Below are 27684 nucleotides of genomic sequence, written 5' to 3'. Positions count from 1 at the left end.
CCAATCCTTTGTGCACCTAGAGGTATAATTATGTATTTTTTCCTGAGAGTTTAGCTGCATAGTTCAACAGAAATTTACAGCCACACCATGATGACAGAGAGGATTAGCTATACAGACATATAGCTACAATAATTCTTTTGGACACAGATTGTATCAGACTGTTGTCATAGAAACTGTTGTTACTTCTTATTTTAACTATGTTCTGTTACTATTTCTAAATTATTGCTTTAAAATTTTTCATCAAACTGTCCCTTTTTAAAACATCTCGTAAATGAGATGTGTCTTTGGGACATTGGAATATTTCAGATAACTGTAACTTTAGAGGTATAAATGACTCTCACTGAAGTGCAGTTCATACCTTATAAAGCCCCCAGAGGTACAGTATTGCTCTTTATAAGGTATAAACTTTACTGTTAAGGGTACAACAGCAGTACATTTGAGGATACCACCTCAGTGACAACATTTTGCCAATATTCAGACTGTAACTGTACATATTTTCAACCAAAAATTAAGATCTAGTGCTCAGTTGCCTTTTCTCCTTCTGCTTTTACTCTTAACCATTTACCCTCACTGTTTTTCTCTTTGATTTACTTACCTACCTCTGATAAATAAATAAATAAAATAATAATAATAATAATAATGAAAAACAACCCAAAACAAAACTATTGTTTATGTACAATCTTTGTTCGTTAATTTTGAATCTAAAAATGTAAAACTTGACATGAAAAAAAAAAAAAAAAAATCTTCAGCTTTCAATTCATTTTTTACTTCTTGTGAAGAATTATCTTTGTCTGACTCTTAAAACTGCTTAAACAAATGAACAAAACCATGAAAAAAACAAACAAACAAAAAAAACAGAACAAATTAAAGACAAATAAAAAACAAAGAAAAAAACATTATCTGAGGCATCTTCCATAAAGCAGGTTCAGCCAACCCTCACTGATTAGAATTTTCATTTCCAGAACAGCTGATTCAAATTAATTAAAAAGTATCTTTACCCAAAATCAGACATGTTGATGGACCACAATAAAAATAAAAAGATCAGGTTATGTAGAAACTCTGAGTGTGTTAACCTGAAGTTGAGGAAAACTCTGGGTTTCCATTCCAGAAAGAGAGATAAGTCTTATCCTGAGTCTGTGACCATGGTAACTGACTGGAAAGTCAACTTCTGAAATTCTGTAGTTTTTCATTTTCAACATTACACACCACAGACGTGCAGTGACATCACAAATGTTTGCTTTGTACTGCAATGCTTAAAAAAATATAAATGGGACTTTATTCTTTATAATGTTGGCAACACAAAACATTCTGGAAAGATGACCTCATGAGTCATGAGGAAGGTCATTACACATCTGAAATCATAATTCCATAAAATAATCCATTGTACAGATCTGCTGTTAGTTCCTGTCAAGGAGAAAAAAGACTTCAATTTGCTGCGGAGCATAAAGAATGGAGCAATGGAAGAAGGTCATGTGGTCTGATGAGTCCATATTTACTCTGTTCCAGAGTGATTGGAGCATGAGGGTGAGAAGTGGGGCAGATGAAATGATGCAGCCATCATGCCTTGTGCCTACTGTACAAGTCTGTGCAGACAGTCTATGATCTGTGGTTACTGTAGTTGGTCAGGTCTGAGTTCAGCAACATTATGTGTCCAAAGAATGAGGTCAGCTGATACCTGGACATACTGAATGACTGAATGAGCAGATTATTACATTAGTGGATCTTTTTCTTCACCGATGGCACGGCCATATTCCAAGATGACAATGCTCGGATTCATGGGGCACAAGTTGTGAAACAATGAGACATCATGCATCATCAGAGTCCAGACCTGAATGCCATTGAGAATCTTTGGCAGGAGCTGGAGAAGGCTGCAGTGGCTGGACTCTCCCATCATCAATACAAGACCTTGGGGAAAACGTAATGCAACACTGGATGGAAATAAATCTTATGACGTCCCAAAACTTTACGAAACAGTGCCACGACTTCTCATTATCTGTTGTTTAGCTGTGGCAATTATCTGAAGACAGGGTGTGTTCACAGCTGAAATGTCTGGAAACACAGTCGATGCGCAGGAAGTGTTCCGCATGAAGAAAATAAACACAGTATGATGACTGTGATGTGATGCTTTCGGTGACCAATAGGGTGGTCAAGATTCAGAGTGCAGAGGCCAAGGCCAAGGCCACCCCTCCCTGCCCCACCCCACCATGATTGCCTGGAACTCCTTCAAAAGATTACATTTTTCCTGTTGCGTGCAAATAAATAAAATAGGAGTCAACAAATTATTTTCAGCCAAGGATGCAACTCAAACATCATATTTTACAAGAGTTGGTTGTGCATTTAGATCTTTTCTTTCCTGCAAATGATTTTTAATAGCAAATGAAAGAGTACCTGCATAGGGAGAATGCCCCAGCCTGTGATACAACATGAAATCAATATCTAATGCTTATTTAAAGCCTGTCTCCTCCTGAACTACAACAAGCTTGCAGTACCTTGCTGAAACTGGAATCAAATAAATAACTGCTGGACAAGTGAGGCCAAAACCCATTACCCCGCACTTCTCTGAAAGAGACAGGTCATCCTGTGGTCCTGACACAAACATGAATCCTCCTAACCGAAAATAAAGCCATCCCAAAGCACATTACCTAGTCTGCAGGCAGGTGCTCTGAAACAGATATCTGCTCTCCCAAAAAAAAAGAGGCCGCAGAAATGATCTTGGAGTTAAAGAGAAATAAAGCTGGGCAGCAAGAAATATGAAAAATAAGCATGCAAGCACAGTTTATTACACTCGGCAAAGTTCGATGACTTCGGATTTGCCTGCATTCTTAAAGATTACGAGTCCAGGCAGATAACTTGCAAACAGCATAAAATGTATAGCCTGTAGTTAACCCTTCTTAAATATCATGTCGTCTAATGCTCCCTTTCCCACATCCTGATACTAGAGTATTCAGCCAGGAGATTGGCTGCCGACGCTGTGCCTTGTCTCTCAATAGATCAGGGCCTGACTCCATCATAGTACACCTTCACTGGAAACCTCAAATGAGGCAGAGCACAAATGCATCCATCTTCATCAAAGAATCACAGGATAAAGTTTCAGATTCATAGACTTTCTCTGCAGCAGAAATGGTTACAAGAAAACCACAGACACCAGATATATATAACATCAGGTACCATCATGAACACATGTCTGCTCTGTATCAAGTATGAAACTATCACTAATGATATGCAGCCTTTGTGCCTCCATTTTGAATCTTAAAAGAAAGCTTGAAAAGTTGATGCACTCATTACTTAAGCAAGTTGAATCTTTCTTCTGTGCTATTTCTCTCTGATAAATCACCACCCTACCACTGTGAACTTTTGAGGCTCTGACCTCTATGACATTGGAGATGCTTGTATGCTGTGTACCAGTCAATATCTAAGAATAAAACAGCCTGCGCCGATGGGGAATCCTGGATTTATTCTGGCCAGTGTAAGTCATTAAACTGTGGCTCACACTCATTTATCAAAATCAATCAAAGGGCAGCTGGGCCATAAGAGCAATTTGGAGCACAGCGGAGGTATGACATTGCTGAGTCTGTAATAAGTTTATAGAAGATTATGTAAGGCAATATTGGACCTTGGGGCACAAATTGTGTAAGCAAGCAATGAATCATTCATTATTTCAAAATCTATAGCTTACAAATCTTTATCAGATCATAAATTAATTGAGTCTGAACATTTAAAAATTTAAAAAGATTTAAAAGAAAGAGGAAACAGCCAAATGTCCGGGACATGTGACAGGCCGATTTACTAAACAATGAAAACTATATGGAACCATGCCAAATTTTGTCCACATGGACATAAAAAGTTAAAAGTGCTCAGTAAGACTGCATGAAGCATTTAGCCACACACTTAAAAAAGAAAGAAAAACAACATATTTTTACCTTGAGTAAGAATATTCTGTGGGTGCTATATAATAGGCATCTGTTTGCTTTGGGCAGACTTCAGATCCCAGCACTATTGATTATGAGTAACAGCAGATGCCAGAGATGGATGAGCAATGAGCAGTGAGAGGATGGAACTGATGAGAGTGCCACAAGGAGGTTGTTTGTCTTTTGGCCAGGGAATTGTGTCAAACCTCACAACCTTCAAAATCCATCAGCTTCTAGCTGTCCAAAAGAATACATGTTCATTAACGCACATTACACACACTGACGCTTCCATCCTGAGATGATTTCAAATCACATCACCTTTGGGGTTTTGTTACTTGGTCAAAAATTTTTGATAAAAAAGACAAAAATCACTTTTCTTAACAGACCACATGGAAGTCTATTTATTTACTGAGTGATGTACAGATTATATATAATATTTTAGAGTACTATAATGCATTCTGAGGTAATCTGATCTTGGGATGCCCTATTTTTTAAAAATCCAATTTGCCAATAAAGCTTTGTCAAGCTACATGAAAAGCCATACACAAATTTTTCTCCCTCACTGGGACAAAAGAGGCACCGCTGATCATTTTCGGCAATCTCTGGTCAGGTCTGTGGATACCACACACAGAGAGAAAGAACAGAGTCCCAGCAGAGACATGCTGCAGCTGCTGTGCGGGTGCTCCTTAGATCTTTGGGACTTGGGCAATGTTTTGCCCCACTTACAAGCTGCAGCATTGTGAATTAAAACAACTTCACAATAAACACTGCTTGTGCTGTGTTGGATAGCAAAGCTTTCCTGTGGGTCTGAATTAGTGTTCTTGGACTTGTACCCACAGTCCCTGCAGCCAAAATCAAGTGGAGAGGAGAAATTTCTTTGCTGCCTAGCACCAGCAGAGGGGGATGTGCTCAAGTCATGGAGAGCATGCGAGCGTGTCAGCTGTGCCTGCTGAAGCCTCAGATGTGTCTTAGCAGCCACACCCTGAAATGCGATCATGCACTAACAAGCCACAATGACGTTCAATGACATGTAATATTTATTAGAACATAAAAACTGCTCACGGCCGGAAACATTTGAAATATTTAATACTTTTAAACATTTTTCACTCATAGATGAGTGCTGTCAGAAGATAAAATGCTCCTATTTGTAAACATAATAATAAAAATGACTATTAGATCTCACTGGTGTCAGATACCAGTGATGGGGACTCTTAACTCTTAAACAGAGCTGTGATATATTTTCTTCTCTGTTGTGCCAGCTGCCACTTATTAGACAAAGCTAAAAAACAAATCCCCTAGACAGTCTCCTTTCTGTGGCAGGCAAAGTGCTAATATTTATACTATTTATATATATTAAAAAAAGCTGCCATTTGATATCCATCCCTGGGGCCTTTTTTGCTCTTTTCATTAAATCTATTTTTCCCTCTACAAGGCTTACTTTTTTTTAAGACAAAATGACTGGAAAAATGTTTTACTTCACATCAGTACAAGATATAGGCTATTGTGTGAGCTTTTACTAAGACTGATGAATGTGCACTGGCTCCAGGCTGTAATATTTCATCCAAGTGTAATTTGGTGAGCCAACATGTTGAGGTGGCACTTTGATCTCATCACAGTGCAAAGACTGACAGGACCTCAAATCACTACAGTCACACTTAAATCAATTGTGCACTCCACAGCGCTGAGCAGCCAGACCAACCAAGACGATGTGAATGTCTGGAGCAGCTGTCAGAGGCATGCAACTAACACAGACTCTCACATATGGGCGTGTATTATTTTACCTGCCAAAAGCAATCTGATTTCAAGCTGCAGGAACAGCTACATGCTGCTCCTTATCTCTGTAGTCTAGCTGTAACTTCTTAACCCCAGACATCATTTAACTTAAACAGTCAGAGTGCAGTTATACTGTAAACACTCATTCTTTCAGCTGGAGTGTTGATACCTAATAAAGTCTTTTTTTTTATATCTCTAAAAAAACCATTGGTTTGAACTCTGAAAGAAGTTCTAAAACATTCCAAACATCTATATGCACTTTTGCTTTTAAAAAAATTCATAATTAACAACTACTTCATAATTAATCAGTGACGTTGGGCTTCAATGGGTATATCTCTGTCACATCTCTGATTAAAGGAGAGTCAGTTGCGTTATATCAGTGCATGAACACTCGCAGTGCGCCATGTTCTCGTATTTTTGCAAGAAAAGAGAGGTCAAAATAATAAGGAAACACAGAGATTATCCGTACTAGAAGAGTCTTTAACCAACTCAGATCGTCGAGGACACTCCTCCCGTTCCTGCGCCTCTCACTGCTCCGCTCCCGTAACCAGAAGATGCGCAGGAGGGGAACTGGCAGCCCCATCTTTATCTGTATCTCCATCGCCGCAAAGACAAAGAGAGCCGAGCAAATGAAGATACGCTGCAATAGCAGCTGCATGCAGCTTTAAAGTGACTATTACTGCAGCCTTGCCCACCCGCAGGCAAGCCAGGCTACGGCCCCTTGGAGACTCTTTTTTTAGGGAGGGATACACAAAGATTTGAGAGTATAGAGTAAAGAGGATTGTGATTGGTTGCACTCTTTCTAAAAGCACCGGACGCGGCGAGGCATGTTTGTTTCAGTCAGAAAATTAACGAGGAGGTATCAAACTTGAGGGAGACGCGTTTTCAGTCTGCGCAGTCGATGCGTTCGCAGCGTCAACCAGTAAACTTGCATCATTTCTCCAAAGAGGCGGATGCGCTCTCCGTGGTGCTGGAACAGAAAGCCTTGGCTGATCAACTAGTGAAGAAGAGGAGGATACTCTCACTTCGTCACCTGTTTCTGAGCTTCATGGTAGATTTGGGAGCCTTGTTAAGGTAAGTCAAGGAAATACGCTGTTCTCAGTCGTGTCTGTAAAACGTGCAGCCCCACAGTTTACCAGCATCTCCTCTATTTGTTGTTTATTTTTCTCTGAGGCATGTGCTTTATCTTTCAAAGTCTTATATTTTAGATGGATAAAAGCTACAAAGTTTCATTCTCAGCTGGTCTTGAGTTGGCTCAACAGTGGAATGATACTGACATACAGATGTGCAAATTGCCTGTTTAAGCCCCTCTTTGTAATTACCATTAAGATGTTGCTACTTTATCTTCCAATTTTACTTTAATAGTTTCTTCCTAATTACCTCTTTTAGTCTGTTTTGTTGTTTACTCTTGTATGATTGCAGGGGACTTTATTTGTTTGAATTCCAGGACAACTTGGGAAGTGTGGAAACTCAAGCATATTGTTACCCCCTGCATTTGGACTGTTACAGCAGTTTGTTTTCTGGGCTGTTAGATATTTTCACACATCACTGACTCTTTTCAGCATGAGTTACTGGAGTGAGGATACATTGTACGCGCTTTGAGACTGTTTTATGTGCCACTGATGCATAAAGAACATTATATCCAGTACTAAGCGTCGGGTACTGAAGCTGTGATTGAGGAAGGCAGTGTTTTGTGCTGGTCTCTCACTTTGCTGAACACTTGATCCAGATAACTTCATGCTGTACACATCCACCAGGCACAGCGTTTGTCTTGTGCCCTGCTTGCAGACCTCTGCTCAGTGCTTTCAGAAGAAAAAAAAACTTTCTGACTGATGGCGAGGTTAAACGATTCCTGCCACAGTTGCTAACAGCTATTTTTCCTTTTTTCCCCTCTCCTGCTCTTGCTCGGGTGTCATACAAAATTGCAGTATGTGCTGGACTAAAAGAATTAAGGAGAAATATAAAAAATGCTTTGAGCCTTATTGGTTGGTCACTTTTGCTACATCCTCTCGGTGGGTTGTCCACAGAAATCAGATTCAAAGCTGTAAATCAGACCCCTCCCCCCCCCCCATTTTTTGTTTGTTGATTCACTTGCACTCTGTTTTAGTTTTGTGTCAAATTTAAGGATCTGAAAAGGTCTTACAATGTGTTGTAATTGTAGGAACGGTGACCTTTTTTTTTTTTTTTATCAATTACTGTGTTGGGCTCAGAGGGGGCATGGGTGCCATCAAAGCAGAACAAGAACTCTTTGAGGTGGAATAACTTAAGATGTGGTTTATTTTAGTTGACACGCCTTGATTAAAACTATTTTCCATTTTTATGTTGTGAAATATACAATGTTTTTATATATAAATTTAAATTTACATATAATATATATTTATGCTTTTTTTATTTGACTACAAACATCTGTGTGTTTGTAGTTTAAAATAGCCATAATCAGTTTTTCACATGTTTTCTCATATTCAGCTGTCTGAACTAAAAAACTGAACAATATTATCTGATACTGCTTCTTAAAGTTCTGGTATGGTTTAGTCAGCAATTTGCCTTTATTTTTGTGCCTTTATTGAAAATAACAGTGCCTTATTTTTGCTTTAATCTTACCAGAATCTCCTCAGGAGGCTTGTGAATTATTATTATTTTTTTTTCCAATGAGCTCATGGAGGTACTTGACTTGTCTATGTTTTGACACTCTTTTCATGTAAACACAAGCAGCCCACAAGATCATAAAGAGAGCAGTAATTGCTAATACAGTTACTCTGCAGCTTTGATCAGTTACTGTGCCATCCTCCGCCCAGTTAGATGCCGAGTGCAGGTGTCATCAAAGCAGAATGAGGCTCTTTTGAGCTGGGAAATGCAAGACTCAATGACTTCACTCAGCTGGGTCAGTGGACATACAGCAGAGCTTTGACGCGTACAAATTGTGCTTGAAGATGCTGCGTTCATCCCGGGAGGCTCAGCGGCTGGCAGGGGACCAGCAGAGTGAGGACATTGCACTCCAGATGGCCCAGAAAGGCCAGAGGAAGAAGACTGTCCAAGCCCAGCTGGGAGTACGGGAAGCTGGACTGCCGGTAGTGTTTGCTTGTGCATATACGTGGCTGTGGGAGGCAAAGATGAGGAGCGAGAGAGGCAGGAAAATGTGTGGAGAAAGAAAAATGTGTGTGTTTTTGAGCGCATGTGTGTGTGTTGAGGCAGTGATTGGGTTAGAAGAGAAAATGAGAGGGAATGATGCAGGCGCCTCTGTGTGTGCTTGCATGCATGGAAGTAGTGATAGGAAAAGTGTGGGAGGGAGAAGGAATGAAAGAGAAGATGAAGGAGCTTGCACGTCTGTGTGCTTTTCCAAACATTTTGTGTATATTTGTATGGGTGTGTGTGTGTGTGTGTGTGTGTGCACGCTGAAGGAGTGACAGGGAAGTAGAAAGAGTCTGAGACACAGAAAATGAAAGAAAGAAACAGGCACACGTGTGTGTGTTTGTGTGTGGGAGGGAGGGAGGGAAAGAAAATGAAAGTGGAAGCAGCAGACATGTGCACATCTATGTGCAGCGATTGCAAAGAAAGCATTGCTGGGAGGGAAAGCCAGCAAGGACAAAGAAGAAGAGGAAAATGGGAATACTGTGTGTCCATGGGAATGTGAGCATATGGAGGGGTGTGAGAAAAATTAAAAGGAAACTGATGTCCGTGGATGCTCGTTTGAATGTGTTTGTGACGAAAAGGTTGTGTAGATGTGTGTTCTTAACATTTTCTGATATTTATGTGCAAGAAATCAAAGTGTCATGAGAAACTACACAGTAAAAATGGAGTCTCACCTTTTACAATCGACCAGTTCTGGTTTTTATACACTTTTACAGGAACCGTATAACATGCATTACTCCTTAAGTATGTGCTTCACGGGGCAAAGCATCAGGCATGTGACCTCCTGCTTTGAGGTCATAATCTGATATTCAGCCTTTGCTCTGATTTAGAGGACATGTTGCATGCAGGAAGCTTTTTACCCCCTTAATTTTGCACTGCTTGTTACATCTTTAAAGCCTTGCACTCTCCTTCCAAAGTAAGGCCACCTGAGAGTGAGTGCAGAACACAAGAAGACCTATGAACAGCAGCTTCGCAGAGATGACTTGGCCTCACTGTTTCCATTTGGGAAGCCACTAGAGAGCAGGCAGAGAGAAAGCATGCTCCTCTTATTCTGCCACATCTGCTCTGTGATGGAATGGAGCATGATCTGCACTTTGATCACAATGAATTATTCCTATCCCTGGCTATAAATATGGTCTGTCTACAGCACCTAGACTCTCCCCCACTCTGAATCTGTGCTTGCCTCTGAGTAGCTCTCTTCATGAGTGTGTCACTGCGGGTGTACTGCAGCCCCGGTTTTCTTCCTCACAGTGTGATGGAACCAGAATCCTCACTTTAGTAAAAACTTTAAATCCAATTGAGAAATTGCACTGTCATAGCAAAAAGGGTAAATTTATGGGCTTTTGTTGAAGCTACTTTTATTATATATATATATATATATATATATATATATATATATATATATATATATATATTTCCATTTAAAAAAAGTGCAACAAAAAGATCCAAACCAACAATTCTCTTTCTGCTAAGTACTGCTGGACTCGGTACACTCTGAAAAGGGTTCAAATCAATAAAATGTCTGCACATGGTGTTCACCCTGTGGCATCCTTATTGATAATTTATTGTTTGACATAAAAACAAATTAAAAATACAACATGAAATGTGTTGCATTTCTTGCCATTGAAGGCTAGTGTGAATTATTTTAGCCCATAATTTTTTTTTTTTTTTTTTTTTTTTTACGTCCTTTTTTTCCATCATGTCATATGGGTGGTCAGGTCAACACTCAGCTCCACAAACATTAAAAGACACAAACTCCTCCAAAGAGCTCAATGAGAGTTACAATAAAACTCACATTTTTAGAAGCAATTTTAATCTTTAATTACAACATCTTAATTTTAAATTAGACAACTTCAGCTGTATTTCAAATTTATTCAGTCCCCAAACACCTTGATGTTACATGCATGCACACAGCACATGCACTTGATTAGTTTGGTTGTAGCAAATGCTAATTAATTTATTAGGGAAATCACGGTAACTGCAGACACACAGCAGGTAAATCTGTAGGCTGTGAGTTGAGGTCTCGTGTTTTTGTTTCTTTAAAAAAAACACACACACAAAAAAAACAAAACAAGCAAATACACACAAAGGTCAAACTAAAATTACAAGACTGCTATAATAGAATTCCAACATATGAAAACTGCAAAAATCCACTCATAGATTATTTTTTTCACACACAGACCAGTCTGACAAGAAAATATTTAATATTTAGAAAAAGCAGCAATGTTGCAAGTCAAGCTTTAAAATTGGGATGCTGTAGCATATTGCGTTTTGTACAGCTAATGAAGTGTACAAATATGGTAATTTGATGATGAGGATCTAGCAATGTAGCAAGGCTTGATTTCTTTATGAGCCATTCGTACAGTGCCATATTATTGCATATGGATTTAGTTGCTGTTTATGTTTAGGCAACAAAACTTTTTGGTTAGGTTTATGTTATCAATTGAAAGAACACAGACACCGTCAATCGTTGAACTAGCCTCTCACTCTTCATCTGTTGTTATATTCACCTGTTTAGTCATAAAACCCCCTAGTGGTGAAGGGGATACAGATTCTTATACAGTTCCCAGTTTAGGAGTCTTTAACGTGAATAGAAGTGTAAACACAATATTTAGGTTTAAGACATTATCATGATTTGACCTCAAATTACATCTTTTGGTTACTCTCTGGTAATCTAAACATTGGAGGAGAGGCTTGGTGCTCCCCATGATTTTATACATGTAATTTAAACATATTTTACACATTACATGTTAAGTGGCTGAGCCTTAAAGGTTTTTAGAAGGGTGGCCAGACAGAGATCATTATTCTCATTGGAGTGGCACAAACTGATATCTGATGTCTGCCCACTTTATCTCTAATACCATGTAGATAAATCATATGATTTCATTCCATTTAATTCTACTTTTGATCATGACCTAACCTTTAAGGATTTAATTTCTTTTCTTTTTTTCTTTAGTTGTTTGTTTAAATTCCAAGTATAGTTCTTTAGAACTTTATCCCACTCTGTCTGCTGCTGGTTTAAAGTGGGGAGGTTGGTAGGGAAGTATTGGTTTAAATGTTTTAAATTACTATGTGATGTCATCCACATGGGACATGTTGTTCATAATTTTACTCACTTTTTACATCATACAGTATACACATTTGAAGCCACTGACTTGAGAGGGTAAGGGGGACACAGGAGCCTGTTATTCACTAAATCTCAAACCATAAATAATGAGTTTGAAACCCGTCCCAAACGTTTCCCACAGTCCTTTCACTTCTCTGTTTTGCTCTCACTCGCAAATGTTTACAGTTAGGAGTTAAAAAGATTTCAATTAAAATAAAATTTAATCGCAAACTATAATTATGGTTTGCAATGAAATCTGATTTCACATAGACATGAGCATACACAAAACAAAAATATACACATACACTTCCATCTAATGATGTTGAACTATGGTTTTTTTAAATTAATGTGTTGGCTAAAGTTTTGTAATAGACAGGTTCCCTAAGACTTTATTTCCCATTCAGTATTACAATTTTATATCTTTTTGTTAAAAAAAATAATGATACTACTTCTACTACTTCTACTACTCTTTTACTATGTCCTATGAATTATTATTGACAATTCGATCTTAGTATGTTTATTGTGTGTAGTTGTAATGTTTTGTGATGTTTTTATCGCTCTGACCTGCCAGGGACTACAGATGTAAAGTAGCCTTCAGGCTAATTCTGGCATATTTACATTTATATGTTCATGAATATGCATTATCCCTTTGAAATAAACAATAATTAAAAAATAAAGAAATAAATAAATATCTTTAAGAACATCCATAAAAGTGGAGACCCAAGTTTCCACTCAGTCCACCATAAATAAAACAACTTTACTAAATAAAGCAACTGCAAAACAAAAAGATGACAATCACATGCATACAGCATGATAAAAGAGGGAAGATTTACTGCAGTACAGTAGGATAGCAGATGATAAACTACCTTACAACATAGAAGTTCCAACCTTTTCTACAAATAAACTGAAAAGTTGTATCATGCAACCATGGGACTGAAAAATAGAACTTTATGAAAAAAAAGGCATAAAATATACTATTCTCAGCAGGATAATAAGCACTTACTGATTAAAAATGATCATAAGTAGTTGTTATTTCCCATAAGAAAATTTTTTAAAATGTTTTCCAGCATATCCTTTAAATTAAAAAGGTCTTGCTTATGGATTAAAAATCCAAATCAACATATAATAACAAATATAGTACAATTTCAAATTTTATAGATTTTGTGCTGGTCAGTCGTCTATGATTTAGGGCCTCTTTGAAATATTGAAATAAAGGAACTATCACTCATTGGAATGTGACCAACCTTGACCTCGGGAGCTGAGATGGAATTGATTTTCATGTGTATACATCATTTCTGATTCAGAAGTTCCTGACTGGCATAATCAAAAAGTCTCTGATGCACCAGGAACAAACTAGAGTACAATTCTTATGAGAGCATGGAAGTAGCGACAAAGCGAGGCTTCAGGCTGCGCTTTTGGAACAATCATCAGAGACTGCATCATGTCTTTGTATATCAGTGCATCCCATAGGGACGTGGTGTGCTTCTTTTCTTAGCGTCTCTGATTATGCCTTAGAGTTTGGCTGATTTCAATACAAAGAATTTCTTGGTTCTTGTGTTTTAGCACTTTCACATCATCTAACAGCCTCACCCACAAAGTATAGCAATTCCAACCCACCACCTCTAATGGGAACTAAAGGTCAGTCCTTAATTATTCATTGGGGATGTCAAACAGTGCTTGCCGGCTGTTATTTAGGGTGAGGGAGACCCATATGAATAATTCAGGTGAAGGATTCGCTTTCCTTCAAAAAATGGCACGGTGGCTCAGATGTTTGTGAGTCTTATCTCCATGCAGGAGCCCTCTGTCATTCCTGAGTTGACCTTGGCTGTCACTGCAGCAGCAACATGGGTGGCACAGAAGGAGGCGAGGACTCTTTTTCTTCCCGTATCTGCGTGCCTCCTCCACACACAGTGAGAGCGAGTAGGAAGGACAACAGGGAGCTGGCTGCTCCTCGACTAAGTTTTCTCAGTGTCTGTTTACAGTACACTACGTGCCACGCTGTGTTGGGCGGTTGCCAGTGTATAAAAAAGCAGATTACTCTTTTACAATGAGTTATTCTGCTTTTCACGAGAGGTACGTTTCTGTTTTGGTACACTAGCCATGTCAATTGCTCTTAAGCGGCTTTCTTATGATGGAAGGGGTGTTTATTGCAGCTGAAGAGGAAAAGCAGATATTAATGCTATTAAAGTGCATTAAACTGAAGAATGCTGTAATGTGAGTCACTTCCACTTGGAAGGATTAGAGGGAGACAGAATGGAGAAGATCCTGAGTATGGAGAGAATGAGAGAGTGAAAATGTTCATCTTGTTATGTGAGAAGCAGGGGGTAAAGTGAGGGACAGAAAGTGTGTGTGTGTGTGTGTGCGTGTGTGTGTGTGTGTGTGTGTGTGTGTGTGTGTGTGTGTGTGTGTGTGTGTGTGTGTGTGTGTGTGTGTGTGTGTGTGTGTGTGAGTGAGAATCCTTATGCCAACTCTACAATCCCAAAGCAATAACAGAAGCACATACACAGATAGATACAGAACATGTTTTTCAAGCAACGGATGGCAAACAGCCCAGAGAAAATCAAATGAAGAGCATGTTTGTTGTTAATGCAATCAGCAAAATTGTCCTATCCTCCTATGAGCAGTAGCTTACAGCTGTTTGTCTGGTGGCATACACTGTAGGTGGAGAGTCATCATCAGAAGAGACAGCGATCTCCACTTATTGATTAAATAATTGATGGATAGTTATTGAAAGAAATAATTTAGGTACTAAACTTAGTATGAAGGACACTGACTTCAATATAGCTTAAAGGTGATGCATCATGTTAAAGGAACTTCCAACCAATGAGAGCCTTGAGCAACAACTGAAGGAAAGAGCTGCACAAATTTACATAAATCAACACAATATGCATCCTCTAAAGAACGATTAAGTTTTATTTAATTAGTGTACTTTTGGCTGTCATCTGAACCTGTCATGGTCTCTGGGTTTTAGGTTTAGGTTTTTATGCTCTGTGTGACTTGCTTTGGCTTTGCGGTCTTCTGTGTTCATTATCTTATCTGATTTCCTGTTTTATTTTGTAGGTTCATTCCCTTTGTGTATTGTATTACATTTTGCTTCCTGTTCATTAGTTTACCTGGTTTGGTTTTCTCATTCATTTCACCTGTTCCTTATTAGTTCTTCAGTGTGTTTATATCCCTTGGATTCAGTTTTCCTTTGTCAGATCCTTGTCATGTTTCCCTGTCATTTTCCTGTTTCATCTGTTTGATCTAATCATTAAAACTTGTTCCTGCACTGTCTGCCTCATCAGTCTGCTACTGGGTCCTCACCTCTGCCGCACTGTAACAGAAATTCATTTGAATTTTGGATCTTAGCAAGTAAAAGTAAAAGTTATTTAAAGCCAGTGATTTTGAGAGCTTTTGTTATGGGTTTTAGTATTTCTCTACGAAACACTGCTTTTGTTGCCATGATACAAAGTAACCGTATTCAGTTGTCATGGAAATGAATAAAACGTCTGAGGAGATGGAGGGTTCTTTTTGCTGTTTCTCTAAAAGTTAATGGGACAAGTGGGTCTGGATTCTCTAGAGAAGTACCCTTATCAACATGTTATTGTAAACTACATAACTATTATTCTAATACAATGTGCACCGAAACTAATGTGCACCAACTACAAACACAAAACAAATCATTAAATAAGTTTTGAACTTATTTAATTACTCACAATAGCTTCATCCAATTTTCCATACTGAGATGTTGGAAATCAATAATGCGGTTATTATTTTGAATGTAGTACTTTTTGTTTCCCCATCAGCTCACTGTGGATGCAAAGTAATTAGTCATTGTGTCAGGGAGAGGGAAAACCTTTCTAGGTGGCAAATGTCAAAATATACATGGATGCAGTTTGAATTGTGTCACTGAGTCACCAGTCGAATCTGATAATTTCATTTACCATATATATATATATATATATATATATATATATATTTAGTCACACTAGCAGCAGATTTCATAATAAAATTATTTATAGCATAATCAATAGATCAACATGACAGACATAGCACCATCCATCAAAGTCTTTGATGCATCATAATATGTAAATGCCATGCTTATTCATCTTATAAATACACCCTACAACACTAGGACATCTCTGGTTTTTTCTGTCCTTTATGGACATCACCAGCATTGCCAGACTTCAACCATACCTTTGTCATGTAAAATCTTTACATGTTATATTCATTGTGTATAACAGATTATCAGTTTTGCTCATTTTATCTCAATGTTTTGGCTCATCTTTATTTAAAAAAGACACAATTGTATAGAGTTCTGTTGAAGAAGATGTTTATGGGATGTAAAAGAAAGATATTCACACAGTTTAAAAGATCTTATGAATAAATGCATTACACCATTCCATTATCAATCTCTTACTATTCACATATAATTTTAAACTTGCCAATCAGCACCCACTTCACACTGTTCTTTATAAGTGTAATCAGTGCACTACAGTGGCTATATTTTGTTATATTTAGAGTTTACTCAGTTTCTTTGAGCTTTAATCTAATATTAAAGATTCATCCTGTGCAAGAGATGATTAGGTGTGACATATTCATAAAACTTTGTATTTTGTATAATGAAATTATCTTCTATATAGCGCTCATTCCAGGCATAATCATTGGCATTCACTGTGATGACACTTTAATAAGAATTCATCACCTTAATAAATTAATTTGCTAAGTCTTAAAGAAAATTTAATTTATTTTAACTTAGTTTTATTACACCATCTGTAATGTGGGTTTTCTCCTTTTAAATCTATATGTGGTTTTGCATTGTCACCAGTGTGTGCTGTGACGACACTGTGAAAGGCATAATTCCTTGGTCAGAGTAGTTTTCACGTTTAATCATTTAAATTGGGTCAAATGTTATGATTCACCTCATCCATGTGTATAAATGAGGCTCTGCTGAACAATGCAGGGCATTTCCTTCATGTAGATGGCTTGACTCTCTGCCAGATGGCTCGACATTGCAGCAGCTATCATTTAGTGCTCCTGAAAGCTTTATTTTGCAGAACCTTCACATGATTTACATCTCAGGACCAGAAAAAGTTAACAAATTCGTTACAGCTCTAATCAAATTCAGCCCAGTATATTAGTAGTCAGTTCAGTTCAGTTAACTATCATTGTATTCATATAATCACAATCTATTTTTATATTTAAGCCATTAAAACACACACACACACACAGGACATAAAACTTTACACAGCTTGCATCTTATTTTAAACTGTGAATCATTAAGTCGCTGAGTGTCTTCTGTAACTGTGTCAGTACCAACACGTTTATCTCTATTATTATTAAATGTTTCTCAGGTTATCTGTTCTGTTTTGCAACCCATTAGTTACACGAACTTTCAGGAAAGAAAATTAATCTCTGTGTTCTTTTTTTTGTTTTTTTTCCCCTACCAATTTCGCCATATGATTAAACCAGGACCACAGGCAGAGGGTCATTCATTTAATTAGTGCTTCATTTACCACATTTAATTACCCACACTCTCTACCCTCTTTGACCCTGCAGGAAGCTTCATATGACTAATGAAAGCTCTTACCTGGTTTCTGCCTGGGAAATTGCATCAGTGTCTATATCTCATCATAGGAAGGCAATAATTGTGCTGACTGAAGATTAAAGGATTTTCTTTCCTTTTTTAGGGGGGTGGTGGGGTTGATGAGTGATGAGTGTGTATTGACCAGTGCAGCAGTGCCTCCAGCTGCCCACCATACTCTAGCCAGACACTTTGATCTTCTCAAAGCCCACAAAGCCACAAGTGGTCACAATTCTTACAGAGCATCTATCTGAACAACAGGTGCACTGATGCACAGGCAGAAAAGGGCGGAAAAAGGGCTTTATACTATTACTGCTCCTCTCCTCTTTCCCCTTCAATAATGTCTTTGTGTGTGGTTTTTTTTTTGTTTTTTTTTTTTGCTGAATTGCAGCCACGATGTGCATTCAAAGTGGTTTGTATGTTTATATCTGTTTGCTAGCATGTAGTGTGGTGCATAAAGCAAAACCCAGCTGCAATGTCACAAGCGGTCCTGGGTGGAAAAGCTGTGAAGTGCGATCTTTTAGCCTTGGGACGACGCTGGGCAACGATGACTCCACAAATGTACATAACAGATGTCACTGTGCCATCAAATGAGTCTGGAACGCAGAGTTTTAAGGTCAGAAAGTTACGTAATGCGTCTTTAGATCAAAGTTGATTGAGACAATTAAAATGGGAGAAAATGTGTTTTAGATATTAAACATTCAAACTCCTCTAATATGTTCCTTTAGGATCCTCATTTTGAAATTAAGAAGAACGTCGTTCATTTTAAAAATACAAAATACAACATATCATGCTATTTACAGTATCGTTGAAAATCAGATATTGTATTTTCAAATTGCCTCATTGAGGCTCACACTGAACAACTAGTTGCCTTGTGAATTAAGATGGTGTTGAGTAAAATGCAGACTTGATAGATGCCGTTGAGGAATAAATGTAAAGTAAAATCTGCATGATGATGACCTGGCATGAGGCCCTGATGACTGCACTAACATATTTCACATGCATATGTTCTCATATAATCCCAGTACACTGCCGTCTGTGTTTTTCATCTTACCTGTCAGATGTTGGTTCTTTTATTGTAGGCTATATTCAGCTGCATTTGCAAGCCCCTAGAGAGGTATTTATTGAAGTCAAATGAATGCACAAGTTATGTAACCCTTAAGTTAGAATTCAGAACCATTTCCCTACTGATTACTCAAGATGCTGTATCAGAAAGCTTTAATACAAGGAGAAAAACACTTATTACACTGAAGTGACCTGTTTGTCCATCAGCTCCCTCTTTGACTTAAAGAAAAGTTAAAGCATGTGTGGAGACTAAATTATGTTCTTTTAATAAAGTTGATTCCAACTCTCTCCTATATAGTTGTCATGCAAGTAATCATCTAGATGGCATGCAAGTAATTACCTTTAAGTGGAGTAATTTAGATGTTGGCCTCAACATATTTCAAATTTAATTTTCATGCCATTAAAATACAATTTAACCATAATATTTAAATTAAGCTAACATCCAACAACTTCTCATCATCTGAAAAATGATCAAGAATTTGTTGTGGTATCTGATGCCAGTTTTAGACAAAGATTTTAGAATAATAATTTAGCTTTGTGCTTAGATCTATGCATGGACATACACATAAAGGAGTTACTTTGAAGAGCTAAAGATTTAATCAAAATGAATCATTAACTTTCAGTCTTACTGTTTCTTGCTAAGGACAGTTGGATCAGTTTTTTTTAATGATATTACTTTTAATGATATACACCTGCTGTGTAGTGGAATATTATTCCCTCAATCAAAGCACTTTGCTTTAACTTAAAAAAAAAGCTGCTTATAAATATTTAACATTTTGGGATTCAAGGATCAGTGTCTGTCTAAGAACGTTTATGTATTTTCAATGATTGTGGTAAACTATTGCTGTTTAATATAGATAATGATCCATTTATCTAGTCATTAAAAATTCACATTGCCCCAGCTCCAGACATGAGTCTATTATACTTTGACTGTGTAAGCAGATATTAGAGTGGACTCTAAGGCCTCTTGAAAAGTCTAAGTAGCTGTTGCTCTAAGGTATAAACCTTTTATGCCCTAGAGTTTTATTCAGTTTTAGCAAATTGAAAGAAAAAAAAAAGTCTGTTGTTACAGTAATTTAACACTGCTGTTAGTGATGTAGTCATGACAGATTTGCTTTCAGCTTGAATTGTGCACCAGTATCATTCATACATGATGGGGATCATCTATAAAGTTTTCTCAATAGTTTGAAATTTTAATGTACTGGTAAAGTTCTGTAACTGTTATTGATCTTTTTATTGGCTAGTTATTTGTAAAACCCTCTGACAGACATAAGTTGACCAAAGAACTGAATTTAGCTGTTCAATAAGTACCATCCTGTTGTTTCTCACACCGAGAAGCTGTCAAACTACTACTGCTTACTTGTGAGCTTACTCAGGGTTTGAAATGTCAAACCTGCTTTTGTTACCTGTTTACTTTTTATTTTTATAATCTGTGATCCTGCTAATGCTTGAATCTCTGCATCATAAAAACAGGTAGTTATACTTATGAAAAGTGCCCACTTATAACAAGCCAGCAAAAGCTCTTCATCTTTTTTATACTCCACCACAAAAGGATTGCATGTACTGAAAAGAAATCAAACCTTGCAGATGGACAATTTTCCCTGTTGTGGAAATGTCTCTTCAAAAGGTAAAGATTTTATTATTTGGGTAGTAAATTTGACCCATTAATTATGTCTGAGTTACTTATGATTAATGGATTAATTAAACTTTTTTCCCAAGGTATACATTAAAGCAAATTTACATCTTTAAACAAGGGACTAAAATATCATTGAAAAAATGTGCGACACAACTGAAAACCAAATACGTGAATAGTATGAAAAGACAGTTCAAATCCTGAAAACACTCACCTGAGACTCTAAGAGCACTCTAAAGGCCCACAGTCAGGCTATATTTTATTTAATCTTTCACAATGCTCCTAGTGTTCCAAAATTAAAGAAATAGCATTAATTTGTCAGCACTGACTTTTACTAATTTATTACATTAAATTATCCTAACACATAATCTGTTTCTTTCATCACTGTGGACAGCAAACAGTGACCACTTAATATGCTGCTTTTCGAGGTTGTTAAAAGAACTCCCTGCCTCTATATGTGATGTTTCTTATTGTATCACCTACATGCACGTAGCAGAATGTGTTTGGCAGTAACCGTGTTTATGACCACGCTGCTGATGCTGATGCTTACACATGTGCATGTATGTGATTTAGGAAGTCCTGGTGCACGCATGAAAATAATGTTCCTCCAAAAGCCCCTATGTGATTCCAACCTAGTACGACAGCATATTGGATCTATTGTGCACAATTGTGAGACAAAACTTCATCATCGCTTTACTGTAGTCTGTCTTTTTCATTTATTTCAGCTTCCTATAGTGATGAGTCAGACTCTATTTATTAGGAGACCACTTCCCTATCTCCAAGTCAACTGTACAAGAAACAGAGTAATAGAGTAATATTCATGCATCAAATTATTTTCTGATTAAGTTAAATCATTTATTCTTTCTACAGCACAATTTAAGTAATGACAATAAATTCATTAGCAATAATGTTGTCTTTGCCTGGGTGCACTTTGTGGAGCTTAAGAGTCTATACGATGCTCATTTTTAGACGATGTGATTGGGTATTATATTATTTTATGGAGTTCCAGAGGTGATGTAGAAGTTGGAATTGAGTAAGACTGAAAGTGTAAAGTAGTTTGGTGCATGCAGCTTCTTCTACCATATGTCTACCAGCATGAGCTGCCAGGACACTGCTGTATGAGACAGAAGGACCAACAGAAGGACCAACAACGAGCGGTGAGATACAACACCATAACTCGAAGCTGCAAGTCTTGTTTTTTCTTTTAAAACATTGTTTTTCATACCTGTCTAATTAACTTTACCTCTCCCACTCTGTCTAGCATCATAACACTTGACTTTACATTTTTTGCACAGTGGGTAAAATAATTTGTATCTTTCAAACTAAACCTTTGTCACTGGATTTAGTTTTGTGTCATGTTTAATCCCAAAGTAATAAATAATATTAGTAATAAAAACAACTCTGTTTGTGTTACTCTGATGTGTGATGACAGACCTTTCAGCAATGTAAAAACTGCAGCTCAATTTTCCCTTTGTTCTTCTCAAACTGAAAATTAATTTCTCCCTGTTGTCTGTTGTTTCTCCTAATCCTTCTTCCTTCCTTCCTTCCTTCAATCTCTCACACCTTCTGATTTTGCCAGTGTCACACCTATGTGATTCACTATTCCATATCGTTAAACTAAAACCTTAATTTGTTGCCTGTCCCTCGGGCCACATCACAAACTCGTTTTCTAACACTGCACAAAACTATGTGTTACTAAAACAATTTTAATGTAATTTGGGTTTATAGATATTTTGTTGAAAACTAATTCTTGTCACAGGCTCTCATAGTTTATGTCCTGGTGATGCTAATATGCCACCGGTGACGCTAACATGTCACCGGTGATGCTAACATGTCACCGGTGATGCTAACATGTCACCGGTGATGCTAACATGTCACCGGTGACGCTAACATGTCACCGGTGATGCCAACATGTCACCGGTGATGCTAACGTGCAACTTGCCCTGAGTTTAAAACAGGTTCAGCACATCCACATGATGAATCGCTATTTGCTGCAGGTGCTCATGTCCTCAACTACAACTAGAGTTACTTTGCATTTCATGTCATTCATAGAATAATACCCAAATGTCATTGCATAAAATTACAAGTTTTGTGGCACATTTTAAGAATGTATTATGACTGGAATTAATTCCTGGAGGTTTGGTTGGAGTACTGTCTGAGGCAGATATGAACGGCGTTCCTCATATTCTAACTGAGCCATCACAGTTATATCAGTATACTAAGTATAAATTTAAAATTTTTTTTTTTTCAAGACCAGCTTTGTAAAACTAAAACAGCATTGTGGAAATTTTATTCAACTTCTTTCCCATTTTTTTCCAGTTCATTCAACATAGTTAATGTTGTTCATGTAATTTAAAAAATACTGTACACATGATTGACAATGCAGAGATGGGGACTTGAGTCTGGGACTTGGACTCGAGTTGCTCTTAAGTTGCATTTCCAGTGACCTTAACTTGAGACTTAACTTGGACTCATAATTTAAGACATGTGAAAATCTTTTTTCCTTTTTATCTGCCTGATCTCCTGCCTGCCGTCATTTTTCCAGATGTAACACAAGCATAACGTTGTACAGACGTGTACGCAGTGCATGTATTAAAAAATTGACATCACTGGTGAACATAGCTGGTCCTACAGCACCATTGTAACTTTTGGGCATTAAAAACTCAATAAAAACAAACCAATACAAGAGCAGCAAACTGGAACGTCTGTAGTACAAAAATCCTTTTAGGGCCTTTTGGGGTTGACCCTAATACAGCACTCATACCTAATGGTTTGGTGCTTCTAGTTATAGTTACAATAATTTTGAAAAAGAAAATCAATACATGATCACTTTGTTAGAGAGGATGTTCAATCTTAAAACAACTCTTTTGTTGCTGTGGATACTTATCTAACAACCAAGCTATATATCTGGGTGTAGTCAAGGACTCAGAGCTGAATTTTAGCAGTCACATTAAAACGGTGTGAAGTCAGCCTGCTATCACTTAAAGAACTTATCGAGGATTGAAGGACTGGTGTCTCAGCAGGATTTAGAATAACTTGTCCATGCATTTATCTTTAGCAGACTGCACTACTGTAATGCTGTCCTCAAAGGTCTCCCTAAAAAGTTCATCAGACAGTTGCAGTTAGTCCAGAACGCTGCTGCTCGAGTCCTCATTAAGACCAAGAAAGTGGATCATATAACTCCAGTCCTCAGATCTTTACACTGGCTTCCTGTCTGTCAAAAAAATGGACTTCAAAATCCTGCTGTTAGTTTACAAAGACCTGAATGGTTTAGGACCAAAATACATTCAGGATCTTCTGGTTCTGTGAGGGTCAAATCTATTTTCTGTTTCCAGAGTTAGAACTAAATGTGAAGACACAGCGTTCAGCTTTTATGCTCCCCACATGTGGAATAAACTCCCAGAAAGCTGCTGAAACTCTTAGCAGTTTTAAATCAGGGTTAAAACATTTCTATTTGCTGGCTATTATCACAACAACTGTTAATTTCTCACACTGGAACTTCATTTCTTGCGTTTTATCTATTTTATTGTAGCTTTTTTCTTTGTTTTTCATTTAGTTTCCTTTAAAGTTGGTTTGTGATGCACTTATTGCTTCCTGCATCCCTTAATGTTTTATGGAAAGGACTGAAATGTCTTGTACATGAAATGTGCTATCCAAATAAACTTGCCTGCCTTATCTGAACAGATATTGAAAGTGTCCAATGATTAAGGAGAAACTTCTTGAGCAACAAAGCCTCCAAACCAGCATGAAAAATATCTTAAAAATTAGCTTGACAATGGGATGTCTTTAAAAATTATATATAAAAAAAGAAAAATGATAAAACTTTGAGGTGACTAGAATTTGCTGCCACTGCACATTTTAGAATGAAATCAATGTGTGATGTGAAATGTGTTATTGTGTTACACAGAGATCTGTGAGACACATGTTTCTCTAAAACTCAGAGACTTCTTTGTAAAAATCAAATTTACTAGGTCAGAGTTAAAAGAAAGAAATGAAATGTACAGCTTTGCTTTAGCTATATCTGTATCAGTGATTTAATCTAGTCAGTTTTCATCTTCCTGTTATGAAACAGCTTCAATTTTAAAGTAACACGATTCAATAATACAAGATTTCTCTGAATAGTGGGGTCATAATGTTGTATGCCACTTTTGTAAGTGCAGTTACAGAAAAAAATACATGGTTTACTGTGGAGTTTCACTTTATTGTAATCACATCTCCCACTTCAATATCTTCCTTTTTCCTGTACTTGCACAAACTGAGATCTGTGTTTCATCTAAAATGTGGAAGTGGTCAGAGCTTCGTAGTTTCAGGCTTTCTTTGACTCCCAGAAGAAGGTCATAAGTCAACATGTATTAGTGAGGACCTTTACATGCACACCAAAAATCTGATCGTTACCAGATTTCTGGAGTTATCAGATAATTCAAGTGATCAGGTCAACAGCAAAATCTAATATCCTTTATAACAGAGGTCCCCAACCCTGGTCCTCAAGGCCCAATATCCTGAAGATCTTAGATGTCTCCCTGCTGCAACACACCTGATTCAAATTAAATGGTTCTGTGACAAGCTCTGCACAAATCTGCTAATGAGCCATTCATTTGAATCAGGTGTGCTGCAACAGGGAGACATCGAAGACCTGCAGGATAGTGGGCCTTGAGGACCAGGGTTGGGGACCACTGCTTTATAAGATAACTGCCATTGTTGGATTAATACACCTAGATTTCTCCCAAATACGCTAAAATAGTAATAAAAATCAAATATTGATCTTCATGCATGTAAATCCATAAATCAGATTTAGTTTATGTTTTTATATCTGTGCATGTACAAAAGAATCCTTTAACTGACTTTTGTTTTGGACAAAGAAATTAACTGATATATTTTTTCATATTGTCCGATCTTGATTTATATCACTTTTTTTTTAATACTGTCAGTTTTAAAGCATCTGTAATGAAAACTGAAGAAACTATAGATTAGTGCAAATAAGATCACTACCAGAATCTTCATAAATAAAAAGGATAGTGTTTTTTGTGAATTGGGTTTAACACTGTGATAAAGCCCCTACATCTCCAAAATCAACTTCTCTAAAAGAGATAATGCAAAATTTAGATTTTTAAAACAGCAAAATGTACTGCATACAGTACATACATTGTATATTACAGTACATAAAATACTTACATTTGTAAAAGGTGATTAACTACAATACACAAAACAATACCAATTAACATTATTGAAACAGGAGAAATAATAAATCATTTTTACAAACTTTGAAATCATATTACATGTATTCCAGTTTATATTACTTTTCTATGAGCAATAATAAAAAAAAAATTATTTACTATTTTTGGCTAATAAATAAATTCAGTGTAACAAACTTAAAATAGACTTAAACTTAAAATAAACAGGACATATAAGAGAGAAAAAGTCTGACACATAATATTTACCAGGTGATGTCAGAACAGGGACTCTGTCAGCTTTGTGGACAAAAACCAAAAAAAAATAAATAAATAAAAATATGAGGAGCAGAAAAACAGGCAACACACAAGTCCAAAACCCATACAGCCAGACAAAGAAGGAATCATTAAAAGCAGGCAATGTTAAACAAATGTAGATTTGTTAAACAAATGCTAAACAAAAAATCCTGAAACTAAATGCTGGAGTGCTTTACAAAGGAGTACAGAGATGATCTGCAAGAAAACAACTGAAACATAGAAGTATACATACTGGGAGAGTAATGACTGATTGTAACCAGGTGTATGTGGTGGGAACATAGTGGAGTAATCAGCAGAATCTAGAACAGCTGTAGAGAAAGTAAACCCAAGAAATAAAACCTGCAGAACTGATTGTAGTTTATTTCGGTTAGCTTCAGTCCAACCCCTCCCAGCATGCACCACACACCACACGCGGTCTACTTTCACTGTGATTTCAGACTGAAAATTGAGAATTGGGAAAGATATGGAGGCATATGTTGAACTGACATGGCCCACTTACTCCAACCAATCTCAAATGGAAATGCCCTTCTGGAAACTCATTACAAAAAACGCAGAGCTATTTTATGTTTCTCAAAACAAGATTATGTGAATTTTAAGAGGAAGTTGCAATGATATGAGACTCCATGTGGTAAAGGGTTGGCATTTATTGGCTGTACCTTGAATGCCTGTAGACACACAAAGATGCAGACTGTGCCTATACGCTTTGCAACGCTGTAGAGCAGGGGTAGTCAACGTTGGTCCTCGAGGGCACCAATCCGGCAGGTTTTCCAAATTTCCGTGCCCCAACACACCTGACTTAAACTAACGAGTCATTGTGGAGATCCTTATAGGCTGTTGGATCCATTTAATTTGAGTCAGGTGTGCTGGAGCAGGGAAATCTGGAAAACCTGCCGGATTGGTGCCCTCGAGGACCAACGTTGGCTACCCCTGCTGTAGAGGAACTATGGTGGCGTATAAATCTCTTTTAAGGAGGAACTTCTGCTTTATTTTTCATGCCATTCAACTTTCTGTGAGCAAAAATTAGTTTTCTGTGTAATTTTAAGCGTGACATGTTAATGCATCAACCCTGTAATTTATCACCTTTTTTTGTCATAGAAATTGTCATTGTTCTGTGCCAACTTTTCTGTTACTTGAGTGTGTTTACATTTGACCACTGCAGAATATTTATTAAAACACTTTTCATGTAGCTGTGTAATTATAGGGGCCCAGAAGAATTTTGACACATTAATATCAGCATGATTTAATCAGTTTGATGATAGATTTTCTGAAAAGAAAAGAGTTTAATTATGTGCAAAAGTTGCAGCTGAAACTATTTTGTTTGGCAATTAAATTTTTCATTTTGGAGGACTAGTGACATGCAAGAAGGAAGGAGATTTGGACAGGACCCCCTGTGGTTATGCACAGTGCTTTCAATCATTCATGCATTCATGAAATGAATTGAATAGAATAACTAGAATAGAATAACTGTTTAAGTCACATTTTGGCTAAATTGTGTCATCCCTCTAACTGTACTCATCTAATTTTGCTGATTGACTGCATATAATTGCCTATAGAACCATAAAAATGACTCATGGCAATTATGCTATGAGGCTAAAGATATGTGACTGCTGTCGGTGAGGTATGTTCAGTTGACAAGACGGCTTTACTAAAACAGTTTGACACTATTGCATCACTTTGTTAGACTGAGAATTAAAAACTTGGTCAGACTCAAGTCATGAAACTTTCTCACTTACTGGTTTATGTGAGGCAAAAATATCAGCTTGCTAGAACTAGAAATCAAATGTATCTGGTAAGGTTTAGAAAATCACTCATGTTAGGGCTAAAATACATTTGTTTAGCAATACAATTTTCACCATTCATAAAGACCGTTTTTACTCACAGCTGCTCTCATCTCCACTCAAGGTAGTATATTCTTGATTGTAAATTGAGGCTGTCGTGTGCTTTAAAATATATTCATATTTGTAAGGAAAAAAATAGTTTTCATACTGAAATACCTAAAACACTGTTTTGGTAGACTT

General features: G+C 37.1%; 1 protein-coding gene across 1 annotated transcript in view; it reads left to right on the top strand.

The window, feature by feature from the left end:
- The first annotated feature begins 6120 nt into the window (after positions 1 to 6120).
- The window catches only part of LOC121644104 (carbohydrate sulfotransferase 8-like), a 197514-nt gene continuing 175950 nt past the window's right edge, over positions 6121 to 27684 (top strand). Inside the window, exon 1 of the mRNA XM_041991829.1 lies at positions 6121 to 6755. The gene's annotated coding sequence lies outside the window, so the exon portion shown is untranslated. The remainder of the gene's footprint in view (positions 6756 to 27684) is intronic.

Source organism: Melanotaenia boesemani, chromosome 1, assembly GCF_017639745.1.
Source record: "Melanotaenia boesemani isolate fMelBoe1 chromosome 1, fMelBoe1.pri, whole genome shotgun sequence".
Lineage (NCBI taxonomy): Eukaryota > Metazoa > Chordata > Actinopteri > Atheriniformes > Melanotaeniidae > Melanotaenia > Melanotaenia boesemani.
Note: the sequence above shows the minus strand (reverse complement) of the source record. Positions and strands in the feature narration are given on the sequence as shown.